The sequence below is a fragment of the Schistocerca americana genome, chromosome 8 (genome assembly GCF_021461395.2).
Source record: "Schistocerca americana isolate TAMUIC-IGC-003095 chromosome 8, iqSchAmer2.1, whole genome shotgun sequence".
Taxonomy (NCBI): Eukaryota; Metazoa; Arthropoda; class Insecta; order Orthoptera; family Acrididae; genus Schistocerca; species Schistocerca americana.
In genome coordinates, this window is record NC_060126.1 from 68,778,616 (window position 1) to 68,793,297 (window position 14,682).

Below are 14,682 nucleotides of genomic sequence, written 5' to 3' on the forward strand. Positions count from 1 at the left end.
ACAAAAAGAGCAACAACGCGTCCTCCTGAGAATGCAACTCTTTCAACTTCAACATCTGTGACTTGAAAGTCCGGACCAATCGTTCAGCGGCACCGTTTGACTGAGGCGAAAACGGCGCGGATGTCAGATGTTGAATACCATTGGCCTGGCAGAATGACTGAAATTTTGCGGACATGAATTGTGGGCCATTGTCGGAAACAATAGTCTGCGGAAGACCTTCAATGCAAAAGATAGCAGACAACGCTTGGATGGTGGCAGGTGACGTCGTGGAAGACATCCGGACAACAAAAGGAAAATTACTGAAGGCATCTACCAGAACCAACCATCGAGCATTCCAGAATGGACCAGCAAAATCAATGTGCAAGCGTTGCCAAGGGGAAGTGGCTTGTGGCCATGCAAAGACTTTCCGCGGCGCTGCGGATTGTTGTTCGGCACACGCCATGCAAGAGGAGCACATATTCGTAATCGCAGCATCGATTCCGAACCAAGTATAGTGCTGACGAGCAAGTTGTTTCGTTCGCACTATACCCCAATGTCCTTGGTGAAGAAGCCGTAAGACAGAGGACTGTAACGAACGTGGGACCACGACTCTGGACTGATCATTATCAGAACGCAACAACAAAACACCACGTCGAACAAAAAGTCTCTCCTTGTGAGCAAAAAATCGGCGAACCAACGGATCCTCGATCCGAGACTTTGACAAAGGCCATTGCGTAGCAACAAAACGCAAAACGGTAGCAAGGACCGGCTCAGCAGCTGTGGCTGTAGCTACACGACGAAAATCAATCGGAAACGATGCGACCACTTCATCGGTTTCCGAATCAATGAACATGCAAGCAAGTTCGGAAGAATCGAATGCTCTATCCTCAGCAACAGGCAAATGGGACAACGCATCGGCGTTTCCGTGCTTAGCAGTGGACCGATACAAGATATCGTAGCGGTACTGCGAGAGGAAAATAGACCAGCGAATGAATTTCTGCGCTGTACGCGGAGGTACAGGCTTGTTCGGATGAAAAAGCGACGTCAAAGGTTTGTGGTCTGTGATGATGGTAAAGTGACGACCATACAAGAAATCATGGAACTTAGTAACACCAAACACGAGAGCCAAAGCTTCGTTCTCTATCTGTGAATAATTTCTTTGCGCAGACGAGAGCAATTTGGACGCAAAGGCAATAGGGCGATCATGCGATCCATCTCTGTGCGCAAGCATAGCACCGATCCCGAAATCCGATGCATCTACCATCAAGAAAAGGGGGTTTCTGGGGATCGAATGACGTAAGGCAAGTATTTGAAAGCAACGCCGATTTCAACTGGCGAAAGGCGCCTTCGCATTCCGTCGTCCAGACGAACGGAGCACCTTTACGGCGTAAGCGATGAAGCGGAGCTGAAATGGAAGAGGCATGCGGGATAAAGTTGGCATAGTAGTTAATTTTTCCCAACACACTCTGTAGCTGCTTCAAATTCTGCGGCGAAGGCAAGTCTTGTATGGCACGGAGGTGCTCTGGACTGGGATGTATGCCTTGTGCATTTATGACATGTCCCAGATATGGTAAGTCACGAGCAAAAAACACACATTTGTCCTTCCGCAAGCGAAGACCATTTTGTCGCAATACTTGAAATAATGTTCGGAGATGTTCTAAATGTTCGTCTGCTGTCTTTCCGGACATCACAATATCGTCCAGATAGTTCGCAGCAGTAGGGACCGACTCACAAACAGTTTGTAAATATTGCTGAAACAATGCAGGGGCGGATGCACACCCGAATGGCAGTCTTTTGAATCGGTACAAACCAAGATGCATGTTAACCACCAACACGCGCTGGGAATCCTCGTCCACTGGTATTTGCAAGTACGCATCTGCTAGGTCCAACTTTGAAAAATATTGACCCGGGCACAGTTTATCAAAAAGATCTTCCGGGTTGGGTAAAGGATAAGTTGCAATCACTAGTTGTGGATTCACTGTTGCCTTGAAGTCCACACAAAGTCTCAGTTTTCCGGAAGGTTTTGGCAAAATTACTAAGGGTGAGGCCCAGAGAGAAGCCTGCACACGTTCAATTACTCCTTGTGATTCTAAATCGTTTAATGTTCTTGTGACCTCATCACGCAATGCGTGGGGAACATTGCGCGCTCTGAAAAATTTTGGTTGCGCATTGACTTTCAGTTCCAAATGTGCTTCATAGTTCTGAGCGCAACCTAAGCCCGGTGCAAAAATGTCTGCAAATTCTTCACACAGACGAGAAACACTGTCTGAAGGCACAGTCTGATTCACTGATAGGACCTGATTTACTATAGACATGTTAAACAACTGAAATAAATCTAAACCAAACAAGTTCACTGCAGTAGAAGAACGAAGAACGTAAAATGACACAAGTTTTGTATGTCCCTTGTATGTTGCAAGAAGAGTGCACTGTCCTAACACAGGGATATTCTGACCTGAATAACTATGTAACTTAACATGTGTGGCATGCAACGGAGGTTTGCCCAGTTGTTTGTACGTGTCGTGATTGATCAATGAAACAGCAGCTCCGGTATCGAGCTGGAATGGTATGACCTTGCCATTAAAGTCCAAATCCACAAAAAGTTTATTGTCCTGCTGACGACAAGAGCGACTGTCTCGTGCAATTTGAACTGATACAGGAATAGCATCACTTGCTAATTGACGTGATTTCCGGCGACGTCGACGCACACTTTTTGTGGGACGAACACAGTCAGTGTCAGAGAAAGGGGCACTGGGCGGGGTGGAATTAACTACATGAATGTCCATGGGCGAAGGTCCACGAGCCTGAGTGTCCTGGGTTCGATTCCGGCGCGAAGCAAAGGGCCTGGAATGATTAAGAGTGTCTGATCTGAGCATTTTCTGGCAAATACTTTGAATATGTCCTGTCTTATTACAGAAAAAGCAAATAGCTTGGCGTGACGGGCAATTTTCACGCGAATGTCTAGTAGCACACCACGGGCATGATTTCACTGCATTAGTATACTGGCGCGGCACACCTGGTTTAGAGCGTGGCGGCAGCTGCGTGGACGTGCGCGAGGGCAGTTTATCGGTCCGTACAGCGCGCCCGGCGGGCCGGTTAATGTGACACACGGCTGGCGAAGTTGCAAATGATTCCTGAGCAAAGTCAAGCGTGTCTTGTCTATCCAATATGTCTATCACTTGGTGAAGGGAGGGATTGACGAGTTTCAAAATCTGTTCCCATATGCGAACATCAGAAACGTTCTGTGCTATTGCATCACGTACCATAGTATCTGAATAAGGGAGTCCACATTCACACTCAAAAGCACAATCCCGAGTAAGGCCTTGCAATGTTGCAACCCACTCCCTATTAGTCTGACCGGCCGTACGTTTTGTACGAAAGAACGTATACCTTTTTGCAACGACATTGACTATTTCTTTGAAATAGGTGTCTAAAGCAGACAAAATTTCTTCGTAGGACAGAGTTGCTACGTCGCGTCGGGGAAATAATTTCACTATCACACGGTACGTTTGCACCCCTACACACGCCAATAAATAAGGCTGCCGCTCGTTACCTTGAATTCTGTAGGCAGCGAGATGAAATCCAAACTGGCGTGACCACTCCGTCCATGTTTCCACGTCTGCGTGAAAATTACAGAATGGGGGTGCAACTGCATGTTGTGGCTGCGGTAGCGGTGAAGCGGCGGCTGCCGCATCGTTTTGCAGTGCACGTTGACCCTGGACGAGCTGTCCAAGGGCATCCAATAACGCCTGCATCTGCTGATTCTGCAAGAGATAAAATTCGGACAGTACATCTGGCGAATCCATGACACAAGTAAATGTAAGCAATTAGAAAGAACAAGACCCTTTCCATTGACTCGTCGCCAAAAATGTTGTGTCTAGACAAGACAGCCTAGACACAATGAGAGGAAGCCGAAAGGCACGCGCTAAGCTAAAGCAGGATGGCGTGAGGTCTGAAACAGGATACGTAATGAATGCTATAAAGAAAAGTACATAGCTTCTGGAATACTTAACTTTAATCCATCCTTTTGGTACATCCGGAGATTGTGGCGATACAGGTGAGACTCTTTAGATACATGCAATGTTACTAATGGCGCCTTGCTAGGTCGTAGCCATTGACTTAGCTGAAGACTATTCTAACTATCGGCTCGGCAAAGGAGCGAGGCTTCGTCAGTATAGTCGCTAGCTACGTCGTCCGTACAACTGGGGCGAGTGCTCTCCCGTATCTCGAGACCTGCCTTGTGGTGGCGCTCGGTCTGCGATCACACAGTGGCGACACGCGGGTCCGACATGTACTAATGGACCGCGGCCGATTTAAAACTACCACCTAGCAAGTGTGGTGTCTGGCAGTGACACCACACTCAGCACTTTTGGTGTCAGCATTCCAGGAACCAATGATATCAGCACATTCTGATGCCAGCAGTACAGGAACTGCACTTGCACTGCTCAGGCAATTGTACTTGTTATATTCAAGGTCACAGACCTCCACTCCCTCCCTTCTTCTGTTCTGTGTTCGGCCAATCATGAAACATTGACTTCATGATACTTTCAGCGAATCACCAGTGGTCTTCAGTATTCTTGGGCAATTTACCTCTGTAGCGAAAGGATCAGAGAGTGGGTATCTGTAAAAATAAATTAATTTTAGCATTATTCCAGATATGGGAGATTCATCATTTGTGATCTGTAATAGGTGTCACAAAAAAATACAGGATGTTGTTGATACACTTGTTGACTATTTTTTCACATAACTGCAGTGTCATTCAGTGTAAGTGGTGAGGCGTGGCATAGGCTTCTTTATGCCCTCCTCGAAGAACTCACCTGCCAGCACCTTCTCCCACTTCATAACCCTTACTGCACGTGGTTGTCAGTTGAAAACTTAATTTCACTCATGTATACTTTCAGGGAGATGAAAAAATGACAAGCTGAAGGCCAAAGTCAGTAGACTTGGGGTGGTTCATAACATATTATAACCAAAAGAATCCAAACCACCCTGGTGACTTAAGGCTATGTGATGACAGGCACTGTCATCCAACAGCCACACACCTCTTGTCAGTATTCCACTCCTTTTACTTCACATGCTCCTTTTCAGTTTTTTAGGACATTACCATACCGCTGTGCATTGATATTCTCTCCATGAGGTAGAAATTCGAACAAAATTATGCCTTTTCGATTCCAAAGCACTGATAATATGATCCTTTTTTGCTAGAAAGCAAAGTTCTGAATTTCTTTGTAGATGGGGAATAGGTGTGACACCATTCTCATGCCTGTCTTGTTGTCTCAGGCATGTAGAGAGCCACCCATGTTTCATTTCCAGTCATAATAGTGGTGAGAAAACCCTGATATTCCAGTTCAAGTTGCTCAAGAAACACACAGGTGATACTGACTCGATTTTTCTTATGCTGCTCTGTCAGCTGCTTTGGGTCCCATCTTACACACAGCTTGTGGTGCCCCAGCTTTTCTGCGAGCGTCTCGTATAAGAGATTTCTGGATAATTGTGGACTATACCACTTAAACATACTCGTTCTGTTCATAACACTTTCGTTGTAAGCCGTTTTGATTCGCAGAAAAATTTCAGTCGGTGTTGTTCCTTCTGTGAGTAATAAGGGGATTACAGCTTGTAATGCTCTGTGACAGTACAAATTAGTGACGTTATATCACATTCTGTAACATGGTAGTACATATTAATGCAAGATACTTTAACATTATAATTTAACGACCTCAGAGTAAGTTCTGTAAAAATATTAGCCCCCTACGCTAATTGTGTGTGATATGGTGCTATCCCACTTAAAAATGGTAATCAGTATTGCCATAATTGGATACTCCATTGTAGAAAGCTCCAAAGTGCCAAATTCATGAACTGAAGTTATTACAAACAAACTGTCTGTAGAGCAGTGTTTTAATTATTTACTCCTCAAACTTTTCCACGTTACATATGGGAGTGTCTTATTATATTTACTCCTCAAACTCTTCCATGTTACAAATGGGAGTGTATTATCATATATTAATGGTGGTTTCATGACACAGTTGGCATTGTTTTATGCTGAAGGCAATTAAAATAGAAACATTTATGAAAGGTGAAAAACACAAACAAATTACTGTAGGTGCTACCTTCTTAGTCAAATAGTTCAAATGGCACAGAGCACTATGGGACTTAACATCTGAGGTCATCAGTCCCCTAGAACTTAGAACAACTTAAACCTAACTAACGTAAGGACATCACACACACCCATGCCCGAGGCAGGATTCGAACCTGCGACCATAGCGGTCGCGCGTTTACAGTCTGAAGCGCCTAGAACCGCTTGGCCACACTGGCTGGCTGTTCTTAGTCACTTTTATCACAGATCCGCATGTAATATACTTTGTGCTCATTCTTTTCCAGGTAAGGTATCATAGCCTTTAAAGCTTTCTTCTTTTCATGTGTAATTGATTGGGTTGAGGAAATAGATTCAAAGGTAGCAGATTGAATGTTTCTTGCATGTTTCACTTTTTTGAGCATTTGCACCTTACAGATCCTTTCCAATTTGGTGTAACATTATCTTATTGCTACATGTGTTACATCTTTTGAATCATATGTGATACTGACAACTTTTGAAATGTTCAGCTTTTTTGTAGAGAGTATGTCATCTAACAACCTTTGTTTCCTAGACCATTTTGCATAGGTCACTGGACACAAACACCTTCATCACCGACTTTCTTCTCTCTATCAAGGCAATCTCAGAGTCACAGGGTGCCCACTTACAAAAAACTGTTCTTCTGTTCGTGTGAACAACCCATTTGCCACCAGAAAAAGAAAATGAAATACCATCATTCAACTCTTCTTTTGTGCAGCACGTTTTTCACTTCAAACAATAAGGTTTTTCTTCGTTGTTATCCAGGTGTTTAACATTTTCAGAATGCATGATGCGATTCCATTTTACCAGCGATACTCTCATCCCACATGCACATATAAGACTGAAGGGAGCCACCTACAGATACTGCCATGCTGTAACAAGATAACTGGCGGCGATAAAACATCTCGGAGAGCATTAGTGAGGGCGCAAACATAACCTGCTGCATATCAATCGATATGCAGCAAAGTGAAATAAATACAATTGAATGGCATATTGCACCATTCAGCAGGCAACATAGCACCATTGCCATCTATTGGTGGCAAATGTAACCACTTGGAATTCTCAGTGGACGTAGCACGTTTCATATGTAATCCTCCTCGGCATCCTGCATCTTTCAAACCATTTATCACATTTTTCATTTCTACAGTTAAGTATCCAATTAATGGGAGCCTACAAGTTTCTTATCACACAATTGGTAATTTGCTATAACTGAGGCTGATTTTACACAAATACCCATTCTAAGTACGAGACTGCAAGCATTCTTACAAGGAAACATCACCCTTCCATGCACATTTAGATTAGATATTCGAAAGCTGAGCACACTGCAGAAAGACTGAGCTGTTGGCACCTGTATGTTAGAATATGATATTGTAGAGTATTTGTTTGGGATAATATGACATACACACACTGACTAGGGAGCAGAAACCCTGTAATTGCCTTTTTGCCAGCCTCAGCCTGTCCTGGGAAATGCTCACATACATTTCTATCAAGTCACTGATTGCTTAAGTGTTGACTTGCTGATTAATACTTTTTACAAGTCTGCATGTTGTCAGGACACTCCAGTATGAAATAGTATATAGGCCTTCGGCCTACTGGTCGAATCGGATGCAGTACATAAACCAGTCAATGACTAGTAGGCTAATGTCGTTGTGCATGTGTCATATTAAATCAGCAGTAGAGACATATTTTTCAACATAATATCGTCAAATAAAGATATTACCGAATTATGATTAATTCCTATAAGCAATGATAAGTCTTAGGCAAAAGAACAAGTGTGTAGCACAGACTTAGACCAGCCCATCTGATAGGTAAGTAACTAATGCATACTATTATCTGGCTCTCTGTAGTATTAATTATTTAACAGTGATATCGAGACACTGTTGTATAAGATGTGGTATCACATCTTGCAGCGTATGGCTGGTCTTATTACACCATTTTCTCTCTCTCTCTCTCTCTCTCTCTCTCTCTCTCTCTCTCTGTGTGTGTGTGTGTGTGTGTGTGTGTGTGTGTGTGTGTGTGTGTGTGTTTTAACTCCAATTTGTAGCAATAGTGTTTCTCCTACACATACGAGGAGAACATTAAATGGATAATTTTTTTTTTTTTAATATTGCACTACTGCAGCACAGCCACGCTGAAAATTACGTTTATATATCCACATTACATCAATTTCAAGTGTGTCCACATTGTTTTGTTCCACTGTCTTTATTAATCGCTTCACTGACACTTCATATTTGCACATTGATGACAGATAAGGAAAGTATGTATGACAACACAGCATCTCCTGTTTTGCAAACATGATGCTGTGAGTACTATATGTGTTACCATATTGTACTGCTTCAGTCAAATGTCTAGCACCTGCCAGCTAGTGCCTCATTTATTACTCTTGCAAATCTCCTGGATATGACCATCTGTTAGACAGTATTGTCTTGTACTTGCACTTGTACTTGTCTTGTACTTCTGTAGTCTTCTATATCAACAATGATAGTCATACCACACATTTATTGTCCATGTTGTTACAAAGAACACCACCACAGTGGCTTGTCTGTGGCCGACATACGATGCCTTTTCCTTTTCTTTCAAATGCCTTGTATTGCAGGGTGAGCCCCATTTCATGCTATAGTCACACTGACCTCACACCATGTGACTTCCAGCTTTTTGTGCATGACTGGGAGATCTCTGGCAACATGCTCCCACACTTTTGTTAATTTTCGCTGAGTTGATAATATATAATGTTATTTTTATCTATCTTGTTCTCAAATTCTGCAGTGCAGTTACTCATATGACATTTCATGCACAAAATGTTCACCACCAATCTTGTAATTAGACATTGGGAGGCATTATCTTACATTCATCCCCATTTAGAGAGAGCTGCCATTCATTACTATACATATATATATATATATATAATGTGTGTGTGTACCCCCTCTGTCAATACTAGGTATATATATTCAGAAATAAAATGTTATTTACATTCCACTTACAGCAAAGTTGTCCAGTCCTATATTTCATGTGTCATTAGAGCAGAGCAGTAAGAGCTCCGATAATGTCCCTTCTATGACTGTGTCACAGGAGACACAGGACAAATCAGCTGATATCTAGTCATAGGTATGTACTGAGTCTATTTGTTACAGAAAGCTTAAACTCCCTTTTTTTGGGAGCCTCAGAGTCTCCTGAGACAAGCATGCCTGAATTTCTAGCAAGTAATTGACTACTTAAATATGGACTCACTGACTAAGTGCTATAGCAAGCTCCATCTTGCTAGTACTCGATATAAAATTGTGAATGGATATTAATATGAGATTCAGCAACAGTTGCCCTCAAATATAGGAATGAGTGATGCCCTTCTAGAGAGAAGAAACTGCCATTTTCCCCTACGCATGAATCATATTGTATCAGCAATAGGCGTATGGAAAACTTGCAATGACAATGAATTGTGGGAGAATGGTGATTCAAGATATGAATGCAGGTGTGTTTTGGTTCTGTACAGACTTTAAGTAATGCATAATATTTGTGTTAACACAGATGTGCAACTGCTGTCCTTTATGTTAGGGACAGTGTTACTATCAAATATCCTTATATGAATATATGAAGGGCTTATTTCAATAGTGGTACAAGTCTATTTTTGTTGATTTTAAGATACAGAGTCCTAAAGTTACATGAGCGCTGAAAAATCTGCAGTTGAGATATCAGAAATATTCAAGCATATGGCTTCTTGCTAGAGATGAACCTTTCTTACTGTTCGTTTGGATCATTAATGTTAGAAGCACTATAATCAGACAAGTGGAGGTAATGGACTTGTACCACTATTGAAATAAGCCCTTCATATGAACTCTAAAGACTGAACATTTCAATACATCAGGCCATGGGCTATTAACGGTATCAGTAAGATGATTACATGTGAGCAGTTATTAACCACATGTAGTATTGTTTCTAGTGTATGAAGATAAATATCAGTGAGCAACTAGCACTCCATCATATTTTTAAAATATTTATGTATATATTAAAACGCTTGTTGATGATGGAAAGCAGTAGATGTCATCAACATGCAAGCGAGTTTAGATTCGAATTGGTAGAGCAGATGTAGATTATCCTTCACATACAGCTTGCTAGCATGAACAAAATGTACTAGATTATCGAATGTAGTGTATGTCACAATGAAACTTATTCCAAGCGTCTACTTATTTGTAACACATTTCTCGATCCAGTTGCTTGATACTGGTAGAGAGTTTTCTCAGTGTGTCTACAAATCCATTAATGTAGAGTTATAATGTAGTTTCATGAGGCAACATGTGGTGTTTGGTGTTGATCCATATTGATCTTCATATTACTTGTGCATGTAATTAACTTTGATGTATTTCGATTTTCATCACTTCTGTTGACAATGGAATTTTAGAGTCTATATACAGGCAGCCAATATACAACGAACGTTAAAAAAGAATCATCTTACATTCATATAGATATGGAACAGGATTCGCTACGACATCATCTACTTATTTTCAGCTACTTTTCAAGGTCATAAAACTATCCATTTCCCCATCCAAACACATACATGTAGGTCATCGTGAAGGGAGGCCCCTTAGACTTTTTTGGCAGGGAAGCGAATGAAGGAATAAACATTCCCAGGAAAAAAACTTTTATTAGTTTATGCATACAAATTTACACAAAGAGAACAACTCTTTCTTTGAGTTTGTTTGGTCTATTTTTAATAACAGCTAGCTTAATTTTAAATTTATAATTTAAATCTACATCTGGATCATTTCTTTCTTTCTCCATACAGTAATGTGATAAAAAATATAAGCTCTCGAATTCTAACATGTGTCTAATTCTTTTCTTGAGAGCTACGTCTTTTATAGCTTTAAAAATTAGGTCTGTTCCTTCCTGCAATTCTTCTAGCTCAGAGCACTTGGTGATTTTACTTTTGCCTCTTATTTCCTGCTTAGCACCATGCTAAAGCAATCCAAATCTTCCTAGGTGTAATTTGTCAGATTTTTTGATCCGCATCCTTGTGGAATTTTCATATTGCACTTAAAGTTCACCACTTTTGTAAACAAGTGCCCATTAAATGTGGCTATCTGTCAGTTTTAAACTCTGCAAATTGTTATTCTGTTGCTGGGTGCATAACCTACAGCTCACTGCATTGAAATACAATGTACTCATCCTTTATAAGGCGATCCAAATGGTAATGTACGGTAACAAAATATTTTTATGTTTCCCTTAACATAGTAGACAATTATGGATCCATTTATTCCATTTACTCCAGATGTGATTAATTTCCATTGTTATAAATGCTGATACTTTATACTCTCCAGCTGCAGTCAGGGTTCACCACACAATGCACTTAATCTAATATATGTGTCCCACTTGCAAATCTTCAATGCCTTCTCATTTTTCTCATTGCTGCTTATATTCGTTCGTTATGGCAGGTTTATTCGCCATATATTCCAGTTTTCGTGTGTGTCCTCCCTTTCTAGTTTTCTTTTGCTTACACGTAACACAGCGACTACATAAAAGGTATAATTTCTTTAATAGAGAATGGTTTAAATCTGTGTAACATTACTCATTTCTTAAGGACTGTGGAGAAACGTTACTTCTTCGAACTAGTGCTGGTTCGGTAATACCTATATTAGATGGTACTGTGGAGGACAATGTCCTGAACTGTGAAAAATTTGTTTCTCTTGCTTTAATATAGCACTTCTGTGTAAACTTATGTTGTCTGTATTGGAGACTGTGATAAAAATTTGTATGTAATTTACAGGTAAATAATTAAAACTATTGGCAGACGGAACACAGTTTATAAACTTTTCTTGATATTGATTATCAGGAAGTTTTACTTGCAGACAGTCAATTTTCAAGTATTCTCACTGCCCCCACAGACAAACTGCAGAATATTGTCACACACCACACAATAACTAATCTGTAAGTTTTTCATCAGTTGATGCCATATAGAACCGATTGGCACATAGTCCACTGGAGCACATTGCAAATACTATTTGTTGGTGTATAATACCATATACTGTCTTGCAGAGGATCAAACACACAATCTCTTCTGTAGTTGTATATTCTAGATTGCAGCCTGGTATAACTGTTATGTACATATTGTGGTGTATTGACTAGATTACTTCAGGAGGAGGTCCAGCAGTTACTTCAACACAGACATAAATTATTACGACTTGGACATGGCAAATACTTAACAAATAGTTGTATACAGAATGTGGAAATTAATAGGGTCCACACAGATGACATGTATTTGATATTGTCGATGGCACCTATAAAGTGCAGTAGTTTGCTGAATGACAGTGTCACATCAGACTACACTTGTCTTGTATTGGATATAAGTTGGGGCTGTTCTATTAGCACACAGCTGGGTCTGTGATAAGATCACACTGGCATCATTAGCGATGAGGACAAGTGGTTGCAGACTGTATAGAGTGGCTGAGTGGCACGTAGCTCGCACATAAATAATACTCCGGCTGCTGTGGCGTAAGGAAACACATGGGAGCTTGTCTATACCGATGTTTTCAATTTGTCGATGCAAGTGGTAGCGACTATCTTTACCTGTGGTACAGGGGGGGGGGGGGGGGACACCTGAATGTGGATATGGTTGAGGAGACAGGAAGGGTGATTATCGCTGATAGCAGCTCCCCATCCACAACCCGATGTCCACCTTGCTAGTGACAGGACACACCGGTTGTACTGATCACAAGTGGGACTCTAAGACTTGGGCTGGTTATCCGACGGCGGTGCATCCGTGAATACCGGCTCTGGTACTGGGCTGGTGGTGATGGCGGCGGCTCCAGCGGCTGAGGCAGCAGCGGCCGCGCGATGTCAGCACCTGTCTGGATGGCGCCGGCTGCAATGGACGGAGAAGTGGAGATGACTGCTGTTGCATGCTGGATCCGTGTGCGAGCATTCTATGGCAGAATCATTGACATAAAAGTGCCACAGCTGGTTCTGGCTGCAATGATGCAGCCCAGAAGATCGTTTAACGATGTAAAATAAATCACCAGGGACACACGCAATGGCACTGTACTCCTAATGCTGTTTGTTGCCAAAAACTTTAAAGAAGACTTCATCCTGTGGCTGAAATATTGTCAGAATAAATTGTTTCCCTGGTGGCTAGAGAAGATGCAGCAAGGTACAGTGTCGATAACTGTGTAATCAATTCCGGTGGGACTTCCTGTCACATGGCAAGTAGCAGTAGGAGAAAAGAAGACTCTTTAAGGACTTCTCCCATATGTGAAAGGAACAGAGTTTCTACATGTGCCTTAGGAACGTTCGAACGAACACTTCTGCTTTACCATTAGACTGAGGGTGAAACGACACAGTAGTTGTATGGAGTATGGTGCTGTTAACAGAAAACCGCCCAAAATCGGCTGACTTGTGGTCCATTCTCTGAGACGAGGACCTCAGGAAGGCCTTCAAAACAAAAGATAAAAGACAAATCCAATACCACACTGACAGTAGTGGTGAATATCATGTCGACTACAAAATAAAATTTTTCTGTATTTAAACCCGCAACCGACAACCCAAATGGTCCAGAACGGGCCTGCAAAATCAGTATGCTTGCGTTGCCACAGTCTGGATGACATGGCCACTGGAAAAAGCATTCCAGCGGCGCGGATTGATGCGCTGCACACACATTGCTACAGGAGGTCATGTACTCAGTTTTGGCGTGCGAGACTACCCCACATCGGACAGCGCAATAATTGCAATGTATGCTCTGTTGTTGTGTACTTACCCACATGTGTTGTTGTTGTACAGGCACACTGAACAGCATTCAAATGCAGACTTGTCTTGGTTACCAGTCACTACCAGCACAGTGTACGGTTGATATGAGGAATCACGTTATCTAATCGGTACTCATAATTTTGAAATTCTTCAAGATTGTGCTTTCGATTTTCGGCGTACTGCTAGAGCAACCGTTTCTGACACAGATTTTGGGTCGATTTCCTATATCTCCACCATGCGTGCAATGTAGTTTGAAAAATCTCCCCATCCATTGGTGCATTGATAATTTTCCAATCGTCACCTGATATCCGTGCGGTCCTGTGCTCTTCTGTTACATACAGAGAATGACGATGCCTGGGCTGCGATTCCTCAGTCCATCCAGCAGAAATTTCTGTCTTTATTGCGCCATGGTCATTGGGGCATAGTTCTCATAAAGTAACTCACTCGATGTCATTGTAAAGTACTATTATCTGGAATCCAACAGAACTTCTGACCATGCAAATATTGATGGAACTTGGTAACACCATAGATACTGGCGAGATCCTCTTTTCCAAGCCGTCTGTAATTGCATTACATTTTATTGAGAGTTTTCAACATGAAATCAATAGGTCTATCAGACAACTTACAATAGGAGCTCTTAGACGCTCTTAGAACCGTCTAAGAGCTCGTATTGTATTAATGGATTTAGTGCTGTATTACTTATTGCTCCTGTATGTTTTTAGCACCATAGCATTTTGTTGTATGCATCTTATCGTTGAACCTCGCAAATAATGCGATAGGTATAAACTTTTGAAGAAACTGGTAAAGAAATTAAATTTCTTTTATAAAACGTGTTGCTCATTATGTCGTTACCTGTCCCGACGTTGTGA